The sequence below is a fragment of the Capsicum annuum genome, chromosome 11, assembly GCF_002878395.1.
Source record: "Capsicum annuum cultivar UCD-10X-F1 chromosome 11, UCD10Xv1.1, whole genome shotgun sequence".
Taxonomy (NCBI): Eukaryota; Viridiplantae; Streptophyta; class Magnoliopsida; order Solanales; family Solanaceae; genus Capsicum; species Capsicum annuum.
The window spans coordinates 208,200,307-208,220,911 of NC_061121.1; the positions used below are offsets into that span (position 1 = coordinate 208,200,307).

A 20,605-nucleotide genomic window follows, 5' to 3' on the forward strand; every position below is an offset into this window, starting at 1 on the left:
TATACCTTATTATACTTGTGTAGTGATTTTATTTCTTTGTTGACTTGTTACCTATCCAGTTGTTCTATCTTTCTTTACTTGTACTTGATATTCTCGTATATGTTTGTTCTTCTTTGCTCTACTTGTATGTGGTATAATGTATACTTGTATACTTTTTTAGTGTTTGTTACAATATATGTGAGTATTATAAAACTATTAGTGCAAGCGGTATGGGATACCGTTCTGAGATATTTTTAGCTTGTAGGTGACGTGACTTTAGAGTGTACTTTTGTATGCTTTATTTTCTATTTTACTCAATCAGACCATCATACCTATTGAGTACAAGTGGACCGTACTTACCCTACTATAACCTTTCAATGCAAATCTTGGTTCGAATATGCCTCACAGTAGTTGATTCGGGCACCTTCAAAGTTATTCAAGGTAGCAGTTGGATTTCATGCATCTGGAGTTCATTTTTATCTTTCTATATTGGACTATTTCTTTACTAGCATTCCTAGACAGAGTTATTCCTATTGGATTTCTTATGTTTTTTATTCATGGATTGTATTAGTATTTCTTACACTGTAACACCAGATTTTGGGAGTTATGGCACCATTGGTTATGTTTCTTTCTATTTTTATTATATGTATGTAGTTCATCTTTGTTTTAGAAGCCTTGCCTTGGGGTTATTATTGTCTTTTACCCTTGTACATCAGTTTGAGTGATAGGCTAACTTATTAAGGTTTGCCTCGACAAGTGCCATAACGACCTTTGATTTTTGGGTTATGACAAATTAGTATCTGAGCAGTCAGGGTCATTAGTCTCAATGATTTAAGAATGGAATGTCTAATAGAGTCTCATAAATTGGCACATAGACGTTTGTATCTATCTTCGAGAGGCTATACGATGTCTTTAGGAAACTTTTCTCATTTTATCCCTTATTACGAGAATATATTTTATACCTTGTGATTTGAGTTGTGTTTGACTCTTTCTTCATTGATGGTGTTGACTAGGTTTTACGAGAGTAGAGATATAGAGCCTTCACCTATAGGGAGAGCCTCGATTTATGGATGGATTTGAGAAAGTGGATAGGCCCGTGGAGTAGATCCATCCAGGAGGAGTGCTAAGGGACTTTCCCCTGAGCCCCGTGTTGAGCATGTTGGAGGTGTGGGTCCTATTTCAGTTACCCTGAGTTTTTTCTACCCCAGTATTGGGGGTTTTTTGGTTCTCTTGTTAACCCGTTTGAAGGGTTCTCCTTTGGTTATGTCAGGTGTTTCCCTAGTCTCGAGTGTGGATCCTCCAATTGCACCTGCTTCTACTCTTGGTACTCCTCTAACCTCGAGTACTATTCCTATTTCAGTGCCAGCATCTTAGTATGGTATTCTGAGGTCGGGAGCTTATCCTTCATCTATGTTACTTCCCCAGGCGGGATCCCAGCTTGCCAGATTCACCATGCCTTCTCTTGTTACAAGTATAGTTATGTTTTTTAAGGATTAGAAGAGGTTTGAGAGATTAACTCATTTTGGTCCCCCTAGTTCAGTGGTGCTGTAGGTGAAGATGCTTATGAGTTTCTGATTGACTGTCACGAGAACGTGCATAATTTGGGTTCACTTGAGTCGCATGGTATCAGTTATACTACTTATTAATAGAGAGATATTGCTAGGGATTGGTGAAGGTCGTTGGTTAGTTGCAGAACTCTTGATTCTTATGAGATGACTTAGGATTAGTTTATTAATACCTTTTTAGAGAAGTTCGTGCTTTATAGTTTGAGAGATCGAATGAGTGATGAGTTTAATCACCTGTAGAAGGTCTCCATGACTGTTGGAATATGAGGCACGCTTTCATGCACTGTTTAGATATTTTTATGCTAGTATTTTTGCCGAGTCTGAGAAGATTCAAAGGTTTGTAAAGGACTTAGATATCTTTCTTCAGTTGGCTACGTCTCAGATGGTTGTATGTGGAACGTCCTTTCAAAGTATAGTGGATCATGCTAAGATGACTAAGGTTATTTTGCAAGTATCTCAGAGAGGTGCCAAGAAGATGCACTATTTAGGTGAGTTCAAAGGTCAGGCTTCTCGAGGTAGATATTCCAGAGGGTTTATGGATATCATAGTGGACCAGTGTAGAAATTCTTTTAAAGTTCAGGTAGTGGGTTTTTTGGTTCAATAGTTCAGGGTGACCATTCGATCCAATTATACCTCTTTCTATTGAGTCAGGTCGCAGATCTTGCTACGTGTGTGATGAGATGGGCCATTTGGCTAAGGACTGTCCCCTTTATGTGTTCAGAGCTATATTTATTTCAGCTGTAAGAGGTAGAGGTTCTACCAAAGGTGCGTAAGGTAGGTGTAGTAGTGCCCACGGTGGTGGTCGTAGGGCTACTCAAGCAGTTGGCAGTCGTGCATAGTGCTATGCTATACCCACCAGACCAGAGGCAAAGGCTTTTGATATTGTAATTACAATTTATTTTAGATCTGCATCTATGTTTTTTGATCTGGGATCAACATTTTCCTATGTGTCTTTATATTTTGGGTTTTGATTATGTTAATGAGCCTCTTGCCATGCCTATTCATGTATCTACCCATATAGGAGATTTTTTAGTAGTGAAACAGGTGTACTGATCCTGTATTGTGACCTTTGCTGGGCGTGAGACTTGGGTAGATTTGCTTGTCTTAGATATGGTTGATTTCAATGTCGTCTTGAGTATGGATTGGTTAATTCCTTACCATGCTATCCTAGATTATTATTCTAACACCGTGACTTTAGCTTCGCCGGGTGTGCCAAGGATAGCTTGGAAGAATACGCTTTATTTAGGTCCGAAGAGGGTTATATTTTATGTTCAGGCTCGTCGATTATTTTAGAGGGGATATTTTCCTTATTCGGCATATATTCGTGATACTATTGTTGCTTCACCTCTTTTTTGGATTCTATTTGTATTGCTCGTGAGTTTATGTATGTGTTCTCTACGAATTTGCCTGGTATGCCTCCAAATACGAATTTGCCCTGTATGCCTCCAAATTGAGATATTAACTTTTCCATTGATGTTGAGTCAGACACCAAATCTATCTCTATTTTTACTTATAGGATGGGCCAATTCGAGTTAAAGGATTAATTGCAAGAGTTGTTGGATAAGGGATTTGTCCAACCTAGTGTATCACCTTGAGATGTATATGTCAAGTTTGAGAAAAAGAAGGATGGATCTATGCGTATGTGTATTGATTATCGACAGTTGAATAAGGTGACAGTTAAGAATAAACGTGTTCTTCCTCATATTGATGGTGTTGTTCTATTAGCTTTAGGGTGTTGTGGTATTTTTAAAGATTGATTTGAGATTTGGGTATCACCAGTTGAGGATTAGAGCTTTGGCTATTCTGAAGATAACTTTTCAGACTCGATATGGTCATTATGAGTTCTTAGTCATATTCTTTAGATGATAACTCCCTTGCCACATTTATGGAGTTGATAAAACATGTATGGCAATCGTATCTCGACTCTTTTGTTATTGTATTTATAGATGATATCTTTATTTATTCCAAAGCGAGTCCGATCATGAAAAGTATCTACGAATTATGCTTTTGAGGTTAAGGAATGAGAAGTTGTATATGCTGTGTTTTCCAAGTGTGAGTGTTGGTTAGAATCTGTCTCTTTCTTGGGTCATGTGGTGACTAAGGAGATTATTATGGTTGATCCATTTAAGGTTTCAGTAGTTCATGATTGGGCTAGATCTACTTTGCCCATTGAGATTTGGAGTTTTATTGGCTTGGCAGTTTACTATCGGCGTTTTGTTGAGGGTTTCTCATCTATCGCAACTCTATTGACTAAGTTGACTCAGAAGAAGGTTTCTTTTTAGTAGTTTGATACTTGTAAGGTGAGCTTCTAAAAGATCAAGGATTTGTTGACTTCAGCTCCTATTTTGACTTTACTCAATGAGGGCGTGGGATTTATTATCTTTTGTGATACTTCAGGTATTGGGTTAGGTGATGTGTTGATTCAAATAGGAAAGGTGATTGCATATGCTTCTTATCAGCTTAAGCCCTATGAGAGGAATTACCCTATCCATGATTTGGAGTTGTGCATGGTTGCATTTTCTTTGAAGTTATGAAGGCACTACTTATATGGATTCCATTATGAGATTTTCTCAAATCATCATAGCCTTCAGTACTTCTTCACCCAGTGAGATCTTTGTATGAGGCAACACCATTGGATTGAGTTTCTTAAGGATTATGACTTGAATACCCTCTATCATCCAGACAAGGCTAATATGGTTCCAGATGCCTTGAGCTAAAACCTAACTAGCATGGGTAGCTTGGCACATCTTTTGACCTAGGAGGGGCTTTGGCCTTAGAGGTTCGATCTTTAGCTATCTAGATGGTGTGGCTTGATATTTTGACACTTAGGTGTGTTTTGGCAATTTTTGAGACTAGATCTTCTTTGATAGAGCAGATTCAAACTCACCAGTTTGATGATAGTGGGTTAAGGTTGATTCGAGATAAGGTGTTGAGTGGTGAGGATAAGGAAGCCTCGCTTAATTCCGATAGCATTTTGAGAATTAGGGGCCGAGTTTGTGTGTCGTGAGTGGGTGATTGGATTAGATTGATTTTGAAAGAGGCCTATTGTTCCAGGTATTCCATCCACCCAAGAGTGAGTAAGATATATTATAAACTGAGGCAACGTTAATGGTGGGGTGGTATGAGGAAGGATGTAGCGTACTTTGTAGCTCGTTGCCTATGTTGCCAGCACGTGAAGGTCGAGCATTTGAGGCTTGGTGGATTGCTTTAGAAATTACCCATTCCTGAAACGAATCACTATAGACTTTATGACCGAATTGCCTCGCACTTTGCATGGTTCTGATAGTGTTTGGGTCATCGTGGATCGATTGACCAAGTCTACTTATGTCATTTCGGTACAGGTCTCTTTCAGTATTGAGAGGCTGGCCCATATCTACATTCATGAGATTATGCGACTATATGGGTGCTAATGTCTATTATTTTAGAGCGAGGTTATGTGTTCACATCACACTTTTGAAAGGCTTTTTAGGATGAGTTACGCACTTAGGCTGATCTTAGAACTGCATTTCACCTCTAGATTGATAGTCAGTCAGAGCGGACTATCCAAGTTTTGGAGGATATGTTTTGCACTTGTGTGATGGATTTTGGTAGCCCGTGGGAGCAATATTTACCCTTGGTGGAGTTTGCGTATAATGATAGTTACTATTCCAACATCAATATTGCTCTTTATAAGGCATTATATGGTAGGCGTTGTCGTTCTCCATTATGTTGGTTTGAGGTTTTTGAAGTTAGACCTTGAGGTACAGATTTTTTCGTGAGCTTTTGGATAAAGTTCGGATCATTTAGGATAGACTTCTAGCTGCTCAGATTAGGAAAAGTGCTTTGCTGATCGTAGACCTCGTGCCTTGAGATTTGGTGTTGGTGATCGCATTTTCCTTTGAGTTTTACCGATGAAGCATTTGATGAGGTTTCAGAAGAGGGGCAAGCTTAGCCCCATCTATATTGGCTCACTTGAGATTCTTTGGACTATTAGTTTCAATAGTTGTTCATTCAGTTTTTCATGTTTCCATGCTTCACCGCTACATTTCGGATGAATCTCATGTCATTCATTGGGAGTCGATTAAGTTAGATGAGGCTGTCTTTTGTTGAAGAGCCGATCTCCATATTGGCTAGGGATGTTAGACAGTTGCGCTCTAGAGTTATTCTTGTGGTTAAGGTTCAGTGGAGGCATTGACCTGTAGATGAGGCTACTTGGGAGGCCAAGTCTAATATGCGTGGTTCTTATCCCCAGCTCTTTGTTGATTTAGTTATTTCTCTTGCCTTTAGTTCAAGGATGAACTAGATTTTTAGTGGCCGATGATGTAATATCCTGAATTTTGATAAAATATGTGAATGTGTTTCTGTGTGATTTGACTATTCTATCCATTCTCGTAGTTGTGTTGTGGTATGTTTGGGGTGCGGGGATGATTGACATGGTTTTTGAGGCATTTTGGTGTCATTTATGTGATTTTATGAGTTTTGGCGGCTTTGAGAGCCTATAGTTGATTTAGTTGATATCTTTTAATCCGTGCAATGAATGACAAAATGGACTACATCAGTAGATCTTAAATGTTGATTTTAGGATGGTAACATGGTTGATGTGGTTTTATGGCTTTTAAATCTCATTTTGACCCTCGATTCAAAAAGTTGTAATTTTGGTTTTTGGGGTCAACTTTGTAAAAATAATGTTTTTCCGAAAATCTGATATTGCTATTGAGCTTGGAGAATCAAAATTGATAGGATAGCATATTTCGTTTGCATTCACGGGATTCCGGATGAGTTTCGAGGGGTTTGCGGAGACGTGAACCCTATATATACCTATGTTTTGCCATTTTCCCCTCATTTTTTAGACTTGAAGCTTAGAATTTTATACTTTTGAACAATTTCTTCCATTTCTAAACTTGGGTAAGCTTCTAAACACCTATTTCAACTACTTTACTCTAATTTTATCATCCATTTCTTGTTTTAACAATGTTAAAGTGAAAATTGGGGATTTTAGCTTGGAAGGTCCAAAATTGTATTTCTTTGATTTAAACCCCGATTTCAACCCATTTTCTCTTGGATAAGTTTTTAATCTTATTATTATTACCTTTATATCAATTTCATCTTCAAAAATAACTTCAATTCTTGATTTTTAAAATTGATTTCCAGGATTTTACCCGGTAAAGCTTGAAATTAATTTTTCTTCGATTTGGACCTCGTTTTAACTCATTTTCGCTTGGGTTTTGAGATGTAGACTCCTAAAATCTTGTTTTGATGCATAGATTCTATATTTTATGTTTTAGTTGATTTTTGGTCCGTTCGTGGGGATTAAGGCTTTGGATCGAAGGTTTGTGAATCTGTTTTCAGCATTTGAGGTAGGTTATAGCTTAACTTCTTTCATATTGGGATGGGTGGTTAATGTTGATATAGAGTCATGTTAAAGGTGTGGAAACTAATCATAAAAATTGATAAGTTTATTGTGTTTTGCCCGTGTGGAGGCTTATATGTTGATGTATTTGGTGGTTTTGGAACATTATTTGCTATGTGTCACCATGTGGGGTTTTATATGATATTGTTGGCCTTGTACATATGAAAATGATTATATGTGAAATTGATTATATGTTGCTACTGAGAAAGCCTAGGCATGGTATCAATTGTATAGTGGGATGTATCATACTGTACTGGCATGTGAATCATGTTGGATTACATGGATGGTTGAAAAATTAAGTGGATATTTGGTTTACTTGGTTGGTATATTGGTTGGATATGGAAATACTCATGTTGATTGGTTGTGAGTATTTCTTCCTCATATCATAATCATTCATGAAACATTGGTACCATTGTGGAAATACTGAAAGTACTGACTTTTTTTGACAAAAAATATGACATCTTAAAAGAAACCCTCCCCAAGGGATGTGCTGGGGGAGATATGATTATGAATTGTACATGGGTTTATGAACCCCCACGGGTCCTATGTCGAAAAGTTTTAGCTCTATAGGTGTATACAAAGGTTGTGCGATAGTCTCGTGCATTACATCATCATCATCATTATTTTCATTGTATTTACCTTATTATGCTTGTGTAGTGATTGTATTTCTATGTTCACTTATTACCTATACAATTATTCTAGATTTCTTTACTTGTACTTGATATTTTTGTATATGTTTGTTCTTCTTTGCTCTATTTGTATGTGGTATAATGTATAGTTGTATCCCTTTTTGGCATTTGTTACAATAAATATGAGTATTATAGAATTATTAGTGTAAGTGGTGTGGGCTATCGCTGTGGGATATTTTCTTATTGCAGGTGACATATCCTTACTGTGTCCTTTTGTATGATTTATTTTCTACTTTGCTTTATCAGCCTATAATACCTATTGAGTACAAGTGGACCTACTCACCGCTACTGTACCCTTTCAATGCAGATCCTAGTTAGAGTGTACCTCACACTAGTTGATTAGGGCGCCATCGAAGTTATTCAAGGTAGCAGTTGGATTTCATGCGTCTGGAGTTCACTTCTATCTTTCTATATTAGATTATTTCTTAAGTAGTATTCGAAGACAAAGTTATTCCTGTTTGATTGCTTATGTATTTGACTCATGGATTGTATTAGCAGTTCTTACACCGTGACACCAAGTTTTGGGAGTTGTGGCATTATTGGTATGTTTCTATTCATTTTTATTATATGTATGTGGTTCGGCTTTGTTATAGAAGTCTTTCCTTGGGATTATTATTGTATTTTTCCCTTGTATATCTGTTTGGATAATAGTCTTACTTGTCAAGGTTCGCTACGACAAGTGCCATCATGGACCTTAGTTTTTGGATCGTGACACATATGACCATGCAACAAAAAGTTTGTTTAATAATTTTTTTTTAAAGGCCAAGCACATTGTTAGGACCCTCAACTTGACACGGACTTTCACTTTGACATCTAAAGTGGATGTTTTTCATTTTACACACCTAAATTAGCCACCAACTGTATCATTTTGGCACCTTTCTTTGACATGGCAAAGTGAGTGCTCTACGCTTGCCTTTTGGCACGTGACAACCTTATTTTAGCCCATTTTTTATTTAATTTTATCTTCTTCTTTTCCATTTTTAATCTCATTATCTTCCACTATTTTTAAGCTCAAACTCTTTTAATGGTACTTTCAAATACCCTCTATATCTTAAATAATAATTTATTTTAATATCTTTTTCATATCACTTCTAAAAATATTTTCTCTAAAAATATGTGTATGAAAAAAAATTCTTAAATTGAGTTCCTAATTCAAATAAGAAGAGTAAACTATTGTATCAATATGATGATTAACTCTTAAAGAATTTATTAAAATATATTTTGATCTGCAAAGATTCACCTCCAGGCATCCATCCAGTAAAGTATCTGTATTTTCTTACGAGTAACTCCCAATCGTATTTATGTTTTCTTCCATTAGTTAATTTTCTAATTGACCACTGACCTTCTCCTCCTCCTCCATATTTTTTTAGTCATATGTCTGAATTTCATAATGCTATTAATCCAGATTTATCATCCTTAGAGAATGAGGAGGTATGTTTATCATTCTTGAAAAATAACCTCCATTAATGGTGGTTAAGCTCAAAAAAGGTTGGGTAGGGAAGATGTTGAAAAAATACTACAATATTGATATGAAACTAAAATTAATAAAAGTAAAAGAATAGTCACAAATACTGTGTCATGGAAAGCCACTTGAAAGCAACTTCGATCCAATTATCGTGCAAATTCTTCTAGCCGGTTGCTTCCCAAGATTTCGCAGTTACGTCCAAACACATGCACTAATGGTTGAAAGTTTAAAGGTTTCCCAAACCGATTGCCCAAAATGATTTAACTACAAGAGAAAAGGAGGAATATGTTTTCCTTGTTGTGGCGTATTGGTAAGACTAAATGTACTAGTTCAAGCAATTCGATCTTTCTACTAGTATTATATTTAAAAGATTTCTTGGCATGATTTGCTTCTACACACACAGGAAATTTAAAATTATCATCAATATTTACTCCAGAAATCGATTTCATTTTTCCAAGTCTTTTAGTAGAAGCAATATTAACATGACCTAATCTACCACGCCAAAAATTAATAGAGTCAACAATATAAGCAGAATTAGAAATACTTGCATTGTTGACAATATCTTGAACAGTGTTCTGTATAAATAAGTCCCCGCCAAGTTATTCTTTCCCAACAAAGTTTACTCCATGAGAAATAATTATTTTATCAATTTCAAAAATAAATTTAAGATCTACTTTGTTGAGAAGTGCTTTAGAAATTTTCTACAGGGGGGAGAAAACATACAAAACATTGGTACAAACTAATGTTTTACCAGAGTTAATTTAAGAGAAATTTTTTCTTTACCAATAACTCCAGTTGTAGTAGAGTTACCCATGTAGACGCACTCATCATCATTGGACTCGACAAAGTCATGGAACAATTCTTTATTGACATAGAAATACCTTGAAGTGCTTGTGTCCAACACCCAGTCAATCTTATTAGCTACCAGATTCGCCTCGAGGACTACTACAATGATCACTTCATCACCCTCAGTAAATGAATTTCGACATCATTTTGTCCTCCCTATTTTGAGTTTTACAAACTATCCCATAGTTCGTTAATAGATTTGTAAGTAACAAATAAATCAAAGTATTAGTCATATGACTTAATATATGTCCTCTAACATTTTTTCTATCCTTTTCAATCTTTCTTTTAGCAGATTCATCAACAACCATAATAGTGCTAGAACCAGTAGTAATGTTAGAACCATCATTAGACAAAACATAATCAACTTCGAATTGTTCTAAGAAAATCAAAAGTTTTTGTGATCAACATTTAAAATTATTTTCGTTCAATGACTAAAGTTTTGACAAATTAAGAAAAAAATTATTCAAAGAAAAAGTCATTTATCAATATTATATGTAAGAAAGTTGCTTTCAAATTGTTGAAAAAACATACTAAAATATTGACATAAAATTGGACTTAATAATAGTAAGAGAATAGTTACAAATACTGTGTCGTGGCAAGCCACTGCCTTGAAAGCAACTTTGGTCCGACTCCGGTGCAAATCCTTCTAGTTGGTCGCTCCCTAAAGTTCTACAACTATTTCAAACATGTGTACTCATGGCTGAAAGTTTTGAGTTTGTCCAAACTAATTGCCCAAAATAATTTAAGAACCAAAGGAAAGGAGGAAGATATTTTCTTTATTTTTTTGTTGTGGTGTATTATCTCTTCTCCAAGGACATCTTTTATATAGGATTTGAAAGAGTTGTTGCAAGAAGAAGACTTAATGGTATTAAAGAACCATTAATTTACATGTTACATAATTATGTTGGAACGGACATTTAGAATAAATGTATTCATCTCCTTTGTAACGTAGAAGTTTATTCATCTTTGCATTACATGAAATGCATAAATGTAGAATTAGTATCATAGTTGTGGGAGGCTTTTTTATAATTATTTGAGAAAAAACTACGTGGCTTTAATTCATTGGATTCCTTGTTATTTGTTTCGATTTTTTTTAAAAAAATTAATTATGGGTGTATATAATGATGTGGTGAATTAAAATAAGTTGGTGGTTCGACTGGCTATGTTGTATGGAGAGGAGTGTTGATCAGTTAAAAAACTCCACATCCAAAAGTTAAAGGTTTCGGAGATGAGGATGTTGCGATTGATGTGTGGTCAGACCAGGAAAGATAGGGTAAGGAATGAGATTATTCGAGAGAAGGTGGGAGTGGTTTCAGTGGAGGACAAGATGCGAGAAACGAAGTTACATTGGTTCGAGCACGTAATGAGGAGGGGTTCGGATGCTCCAGTGTGGAGGTGTGAGACACTGGCTATGGAGGATTTCAGGTGAGGTAGAGGTAGGCCGAATAAATATTTGAGGGAGGTGATTAGGCATAATATGGAGCAGTTACAACTTACGAATGACATGACCCTGGATAGGAAGGTGTGGAGGATGCGAATTAGGGTAGACGGCTAGGGGGTAAGAGTGCATCGATAACAGTAGGGGAGTGTTCTTTATTTGTGTCTGCAGTTTCTTGTTCGGGGTGTTGAGTGTTGTCTATGATTTCAGATTTATAGTTTTAGTATTTTCTTGTGGCTCTAGTATTATCTTGTGGCTAGCGTTGTTAGTTTATTTTGCATATTGTATAAGTTTATATGCATTTATGTATTGTGTTTGTTATATTGTTATTGGTTTTAACCCGGAGGTCTATCGGAAACAACCTCTCTAGTTCACCTGAGGTAGTGGTATGGACTGCGTACACTCTACCCTCCCAAACCTCACTAGGTGGGAATACACCTGGTATGTTGTGACAAAAATCAATTGAACGTTTAATCCATATTGGAAGAAAGTGCAACCCACACACTTGAACTGGTGTAAAAAAGTGTCAAAACAACACTGTTGATAGCCGGTTTAGGTATTTAAAATGAACAACATCCACTTTAGTTATCAAAGTAAAATTCATATCAAATTAAAGAACCTCACGATGTATTTGACCTTTCTAAAAATAAAAAATAATTTTTAAAAAATTGGCAAAAAGAATTAAGAGCATTAATTTACAACAAATGTCTGGCTATTCATCCATAGCGGGAATGGTCAATTAGTCCCGCCCATATTTGTATTTCCCACATTAGCAGGAAAAAAGAAATTCAAATTTTGGAACCTCAATTGCTGAATTGCTGCCATGTTATCGATACTCGTCACTTATCATCATCATCGTTTAATATACATAGCCTAATCAACGGCCAATACTATTTCCTCTTGAGCATACAGAGATCCAAATTCTCCAACCTTTTCTCCATTTTCCATTATCAGAAAAATCTTATTATGCCTTAGGTACATAAATTTTATGCTAGTATATGTCTACCATGAAATTTATGTGTTAAGACCTGATAAAATTTCTCTTTGGCTTCCAATTATTCATCAAGTTGTCTTGCTAACATTAGTTTTCTAAATTAATTAATCTGATTATATATGATTTTTGTTAATTTTCAGTTAAATAGTGACTTTTTGAGATGGGTTTTCTCTAAATCATGTAAAAATGTAATTAATTTTAGCAATAGCTTATTGATTTCAGATAACTTTATGATTTTTTAAAATCATTTTTCAGAGATTTTTTTTTTCAACTAGAAATGTAGAATTATTAGCAACTGTTTGTTGATTTTTGTTAATTTCAAAATTTTTTTTGGCAGGGAATACAATAAAAGATAGGTTGTCACTTAAAGAAACCTGGAGTCGTGGTGTTATTGAACTCACTATTCTTAGAATCAATGTTGCTCATTTTTGTGTGTTTTTTATTATCATCCATTTCATGGTTCTAACTAGACATAGAAAGTGTTAGTGTAGTAAAGGAGCCATCGGTGGTAATACCATTGCTAATTGTTCTACCCTGTAAGGAGGCAATTGCTGAGTCACTACAATTGAATGGCTAGTACTACTCCTAAGTCTAGAATATTCATAAACTGATAGTGCTGAGTATATATATTGGTTCAAATCCTCAGAATTTTGTTCAAATAAAGAGGTGCATAGCTTTTAGAATTGTATATATACTATAATATTTATTGTATAGGAGATGAAAGCACTGGGCTATAGCCAGTAATGCTTGTGATTGCTTCTCATATTTGAAACCATTTGATTTTGAATCATCAGCACTCCACACAAATATTCCAGCTGACTCTCCTTTACTTTTAAGCTTACTGCAGGCTGTGAAGAATCCATTTTCGGGAGATAATCCACCACTCCCATCTGTGGCAAAGCTAGCCAAGATCCTTCCCGCTTCATAATTTGATCTTTGAGTAGAAAAATAGTCCATGAATTGAGACAGTGGTTCCTTCATCATACGTATAAAATTGGAAGTTAACATAGTCTATAATTGTTGTCTTCGGGTACACAAAAATCTGTATTTTGGCAAAACAACTTCATCACAAGTTAAAAAAATAAACCAAGAACACTTATGAAATTTCCAACACCTTCAACACAAGATAAAAAAAATGACCTTTCAAAGAAGTGTGTTTTCAGTATTTTAAAGAAAATTGGATGAAGCAGAAAAAGCCAAGTCCTCTTAATTCACGGAGTTTCTTAAGGAAATAATTTCCCTTGAGTACCTAAGGTTGTGTTATTTTCCTCCCAAGTTAAAAAGACTTAACAATACGACTGTAGTGGTACCTCAAACGATCGGATTCTCATCAAACTCACTCAACAGTTAGATGATCACACAGAGTATTTTAGAAGACAAGAAATGTTTTCAAGTGCAGAAAAATTTGTTATAAACCTGTGGAAAAATACAGGTTTATATAGCCATTAAGTGCCCCTTCCGAAAGGTGGCAATGGTTCACCAGAAAGGTGTATCCTTTCTAAACAGTTATGTCTGTCCATTCAAAAGAGTGCGCCTTTTTCGAACAATCACAACCATCCAAATAGTCAAATCTTTTCCCGAAATAGTGTGTCTTTTATCAAAGAGTTGTGTCCCTTCCAAGCAACTTTTTATTTTTCCATTCACACCAATTGAACCCAACAATCTCCACATGAATGGGAAATGACTACTCTTTATAAAACTTTACGAACAAGTATGCGATCATCAAGCAAAGACTGATTGCATCTGGATAAGTGGGTTTTCCTTTGAACTTTTCATAGTGAACATGCACTCGGTAGATTTGATATCTTTGAATCGTCGAACTTTAATTTACGTACACGTAGACAATACATGTCACACAACTAGTTTTTTACCATTTATGATTCTCACGGTTTTATTTGTTTCAGCCATGAACACGTCCCGATTTCATGAGACCTTATAGAATAGGCCTTTACTAAAATTCTCTTTGAAACGGCTAACACTTCTCCCTTACATAGGTGATTTTTAAATGTTTAATCATATATATTAAACTATTTGGTCAAATCTGCCAAATTTAGATAATCATTAAAAGACTTCACTCTATAAGTCTTATCCTTGTTTACTAAACATTGTCTATATCATGAGAATAGGTTGGGTATTTGACAATGTTGAACTTGTTAGACACAACTTTGTTTGATGTCCTTGAACCTAGCTCTTGGGATCTCCAGACTGCTAGGTAGAGTTACCCCATGATGACTTGTCCTAGGCCGTAAACCCATTCCCTTGGATGTCCTTTTAACTCCTCTAGATAGACCTTTTGTAAGTAGATCCGACACATTATCCTGACTTTACATAGTCAACAGTGATAATTCCACTAGAGAGACATTCTTTAATGATATTATGTATCTGTATTATGTGACGAGATTTACTGTTGTACATCATGCTTCCTGCTCTACCTATTGCTGCTTGACTATCACAGTGTATGCATGCACACCGGTGCCAATGATTTGGATCAATAAGGAATATCTTTCAAAAAATTGCGGAGCCATTCTGCTTCTTCACCGGTTTTATCCAATGCGATAAATTCAAATTTCATTGTGGAGCGAGCAATACATGTCTGTTTGGATGATTTTCAAGAGACCGCTCCACCGACAGTAAATACATATCCACTCGTGGATTTTACTTCGTTCTATCTAGTGATCCAATTTGCATCTCTATATCCTTTAAGTACCGCGGGATATTTATTATAATGCAAAGCATAGTCTTAAGTGTATTTAAGATACCCTAAAACTCTTTTCATTAACATTCAATGAGTTTTATTGGGATTGTTCGTGTACCGACTCAATTTACTAATAGCACATGTTATGTTTGGTCGTGTATAATTCATGATATATATTTAACATCCCAACACTCTTGCGTACTCCAATTGTGAGTCATTTTCGCCTTCATTCTTTTGAAGTGTGAAGCTCACGTGGAGTCTTGGAAATATTAAATTTCAAATACTTGAATTTGTCAAGTACCTTTTTGATGTAATGAGACTATGACAATGTCAACCCTTGTGGAGTTCTATGAATTCTTATTCTTAAGATCATATCTGCAACTCTAAGGTCTTCATATCAAACTTGGTCTTGAGCATTCGTTTTGTAGCATTTATGTCAGAAATGTCTCTACTAATGATCAACATGTCATCTACATACAAACAAACAATTACTTGGTGATTTGGAGTGTCTTTAATGTAAACACATTTATCATATTCATTTATCTCGAAGCTATTTTCCAATATGGTTTGGTCAAACTTTGCATGCCACTGTTTAGGTGCTTGTTTTAGTCTATAAAGTGACTTAACAAGTTTACACACCTTATTTTCTTTTGCTAGAACCACAAAACCCTCAGGCTGTTCCATGTAAATTTCTTCCTCCAATTCTCCATTTAGGAATGTTGTTTTCACATCCATTTAATGAATTTCAAGATCATATACCTCCAAGGTAATTCGCATCTGCATTAATGTTATCCTTGTTATAGGCGAGTATGTATCAAAGTCATCAAGGCCTTCTTTCTATTTGAAGCCTTTTACTACAAGTCTTGCCTTGTATTTGTCAATAGTACCATCCACTTTCATTTTTCTTTTGAAGATTTATTTAGAACCTAAAGGTTTATTTCCTGAAGGATGATAAACCAATTCCTACGTATAGTTGCTTAGGATTGAATCAATCTCACTATTGACTGCCTCTTTCCAAAAGGATGAGTCTGACGGTGACATCGCTTCTTTAAACGTTCGAAGCTCATTTTCTAAGAGAAATATTACAAAATTCGATCCAAATGAAGTTGACGTTCTTTAACTTGTACTACATCTTGGAGTCTCATCATTATATACATCCTCACTTGGTTCATCTCGAAGTCATTTAGACCCTCCACTAGACTGTTCATGTCTAGTTTTATACGGATAAATATGTTCAAAGAATTCAACATTATCTGATTCAATTATCGTATTTTCATTGATATTCGAATGTTCAGATTTATGAACCAAAAACTAACATGGTTTACTACTTTTAGCATATCCTATGAACAACAGTCCATCATCTTAGGCCCTATCCTTAATCTTTTAGGCATAGGAACTTGGACCTTCGCTAGACACCCCCACACTTTGAAATATTTTAAGTTGGGCTTCCTTCCTTTCTATTTTTCATATGAAATTGATTGTGTCTTACTATGGCGCACCCTATTGAGTATTCAGTTAGCTGTAAGGATAACTTTTCCCCACAAGTTTTGCAGTAAACCTGAACTTATTATTAAGACATTCATCATTTCTTTCAACGTTCGATTTTTTCTTCCCGCAATTTCATTTGATTGAGGTGAATACGGGACCATAGTTTGATAGACAATTTCATTTTCTACACATATTTACACAAAGAGAGATTCATATTCTCTGCCCCTATCACTTCTTATCATTTTAATTTTTCTCTCTAACTGATTTTCAACTTCTATTTTATATTGCCTAAATGCATCTATTGCTTCATCCTTACTATTTAGCAAATAGACATAATAGTATCTAGTGCAATCATCAATAAAAGTTATAAAATACTTTTTTCCACCACGAGATGGTGTTGACTTCATATTACAAATGTCAGTATTGATTAAGTCTAAGAGATTGGAATTCCTTTCAACGGACTTATACGGATGCTTAGCATACTTTGATTCCACACACGTTTGACATTTTAATTTATTGCACTCAAAGTTTGGCAAAAATTCTAAGTTAATCAGTTTTTGCAATATTTTGTAGTTGACATGTCCTAATCATTCATGCCACAAATCATAAGACTCAAGCAAGGAAGAAGAAACTGAACTTTTATTGATTTCAACATTCATTACATTCATTTTGAATAGGCCCTCTGTGAGGTAGCCTTTTCCTACGCACACTTCTCCTATACTAATATAATTTTTTTGGAAATAAATACATATTTGAATCCATTTTTGTCACGAAGTAATACATAAATCAAGCTCTTCCGTAACTTCGGTATATACAAGACATTGTTTAAAGTCAATACTTTGCTTGAGGTCATTTTCAAGCAGACTTTTCCTATTTCTTCGACTATTGTAGTTAAGGAGTTGTCCATATATATCTTTCCTTCCCTTGAGTAGGAGAAAAAGCAGCAAATAACTACTTATTAGCACAAACGTGGCGGGTGGCACCGAAATCCATCCACCATTCTCGAGGATTTTTCACCAAGTTGCATTCAGGCAGCATGGCACACAGATCATTCGTTACTTTCTTGGATTCAGCCATATTTGCTTGGTCCTTCTTTTTTTCTTTCTTTGAGGCACGACAATCCATTGACTTGTGGCCAATCTTTCCATAGTTAAAGCATTTTCCCTTAAATTTCTTCTTAGGTTGATTGTTTTCATATCCAGTTTTCTTTTGCTTTTTGGAGTTGTTGTGGTCATCTTCTACAATAATTTCTCCACTTATTGCAGAATTCCCTTTTGACCTTCTTTTCGCGGCTTTTTTTGTCTTCTTCAATGCGCAGTCTTACCATAAAATCTTTGGCTGTCATCTCCTTTCACTTATATTTTAAGTAGTTCTTGAAGTCCTTCCACATAGGTGGTAACTTATCTATTATTATCGCAACTTGAAACGCCTCATTCACAACCATACTTACAATTAAGTTCATGTGAACATTAAAAATATTTTTAATATGTTCAACAAAGGTATTCATCAAACTCATACCTTTCGCGAGGAGATCATGGATGATAACTTGCAGTTCATGGACTTGAGATACAATAGACTTGCAGTCAATCATTTTCAACTCAAGGAATCTTGCAATGAAGAACTTTTTGATTCCAGCATCCTCAGTCTTTTATTTTATTTCTAGCGCCCCCTACAACTCTTTTGCCGTCTTCATTCCACTATACACATTGTATAGTTCATCTTGGAGGCCATTTAGAATGTAATTCCTGCCGTCTCCTAGTCCGAAGTTCCCTCAAAAACCTCTGGAGCTTCTCCAGATGTGAATATTTGAAGACATAAAGTTGTAAGTTAGAAGAACATCTTCTGTTGCCACCTTTTGAAATCAACACCCGTGAATTTTTTGGGTTTCTCCGCTGGTGCTATTACCTTCGGAGCACTCATACGACTCGTTGTGAAAACATTAGTTGTTGCCACGGTCGTTGCAGTATCATTCACTTGACTGTTAGTAGTTATCTTCCTGTCATAACAAGACAGTAAATTTTAGTATATCAAAATACTACTTATAAAGTTGCAGCAATTTTAAACACCCATTGTTTCTAGTTTAACGATGAAGTTTTTATAACTTCCAATCTTCAACCGAATGACCTCTAACTTGTAATGAAGATTTTATTTCTTCAAATCACTTGTTAAGTTAAAATGGAGTAGAAACCTTAAAACTTTAATCTCCAGAAATCAAATAATACAGATTATAGAAAAAAAGCTTTAGTGAAAAGAAAATTTCACCAAACAAGCAAACAAAAATATTGTTTTTTGCAATTTATTTCCTTAAGATTGTTGTCTTCGGGTACACAAAAATCTGTATTTTGGCAAAACAACTTCAACATAAGTTCAAGAATAAATCAAGAACCCTTATGAAGTTTCCAGCACTTTCAGCACAAGATAAAAAATGACCTTTCAAAGAAGTGTGTTTTCTGTATTTCAAAGAAAATTAGATGAAGTATAAAAAGTCAAGTCCTCTAAATTCACGAATTGTCCTAACAGAAATAATTCCCCTCAAGCACCCAAGGTTGCGGAATTTTTCTCCCAGGATAAAATGGCTTAATAATCTGACTGTAGTGGTACATCAAACGATCGGATTCTCTTCGAACTAACTCAATAATTAGATGATCACACGGAGTATTTTAGAAGATAAAAAATGTTTTCAAGTGCAGAAAAATTTGTTCTAAACCTGTGGAAAAATGCAAATTTATATAGCCATTAAGTGCCCCTTCCGAAAGGTGGCAATGGTTCACTGGAAAGGTGTATCCTTTATGAACAGTCATGTCTGTCCATTTGAAAGAGTGTGTCTTTTTTCAAACAGCCACAACCATCCAAACAGTCATACCTTTTCTCGAAACAGTGTGTCTTTTATTTGAAGAGTTGTGTTCCTTCTAAGCAACTTTTTATTTTTCCATTCACACCAATTTAACCCAACAATAATGTGACCGAGCTTTTTCATAGCGCCTTGTAGTGACTTTGAACTTCATCATCATCAAACAGAGTTATGGAAGAAAATGATATAACTCCGTTGCTTTTCAGGGTTGTAATTAACTTACCTATGCACTCAACAAAAGTGTTAGGGTCAGCTTGGAAATGTTCATAGTCGATATCAATTCCATCCAAATTGTGTTGCTTAATGATATCTGTAAGAGAAGAGACAACATTTGAAACCCAAGAATCAACTAAAGAAGGGTTGAAATAGGCGCTTCTTCAGCCAACACTGTCCCTTCCTAAGCTCAATCTACTTTAACATTAAAATGTTGGTCTTTAATCACAGAAACAGAAGAAGGCGTGAGGTTATTTGTGTGCCAAAAGATATTAAATTGACTATTTGTTGGAGCCGGAGAAGATATAGTGTAGCCGATAGAAAAGGAGAGAATGAAGTAAAATTCAACACCAGAGCAAATAGGGACGACATCACTAAACTTGACACCATTAATGTTATAAACCAAATGGGAGAGCCCAACCCAAAAGACTAGTCTAATAGGTGGGAGAACCCATTTGGCTATAATCCCCTTAGAATTTCTCTATTTTTCCAATGTGGGACAATTGGTTCATAACAATTGCCTCCGATTGAGAACCAACGAACTCGTTGGTCATGGCCGAGCCCAGTTGGTCATGACTGACACCCCTCTTAGGTCCAGGAAACCACTCCGAGTTGTGGCTCCACGCGTGGATTGATCCTTGTTGGTCACAGCTATGCCCATATGGTCACGGCTGGCACCCCTCTTAGGTCCAGGCCGCCACTACTAGCACACAGGCCACCACTATGAGTCACGGCCCAATGAATGTCTCCCCACAAGTGGATCGATCCTCATTGGTCATGGATGAGCTCAGTTGGTCACGTCTTGCACCCTTTTTAGGTCCAGGCCACCACTCCTGGTGTACAGGCCACCACTTCGAGTCATGGCCCCACGCATAGATCGATCCTCTTTGGTCACGGCTATGCCTAGTTGGTCATGGTTGGCACCCCTCCTGGGTCAAGGCCACCACTACGAGTCACGACCCAACACGCGGCTCCCCACATGTAGATCGATCC

The 20,605-nt window shown here is 35.9% G+C and overlaps 1 pseudogene; it reads right to left on the bottom strand.

Annotated features, from left to right (window-relative positions):
• Positions 1-13,019: 13,019 nt before the first annotated feature.
• Positions 13,020-20,166, bottom strand: LOC107846280 (annotated as a pseudogene).
• Between the last annotated feature and the right edge of the window lie 439 nt (positions 20,167-20,605).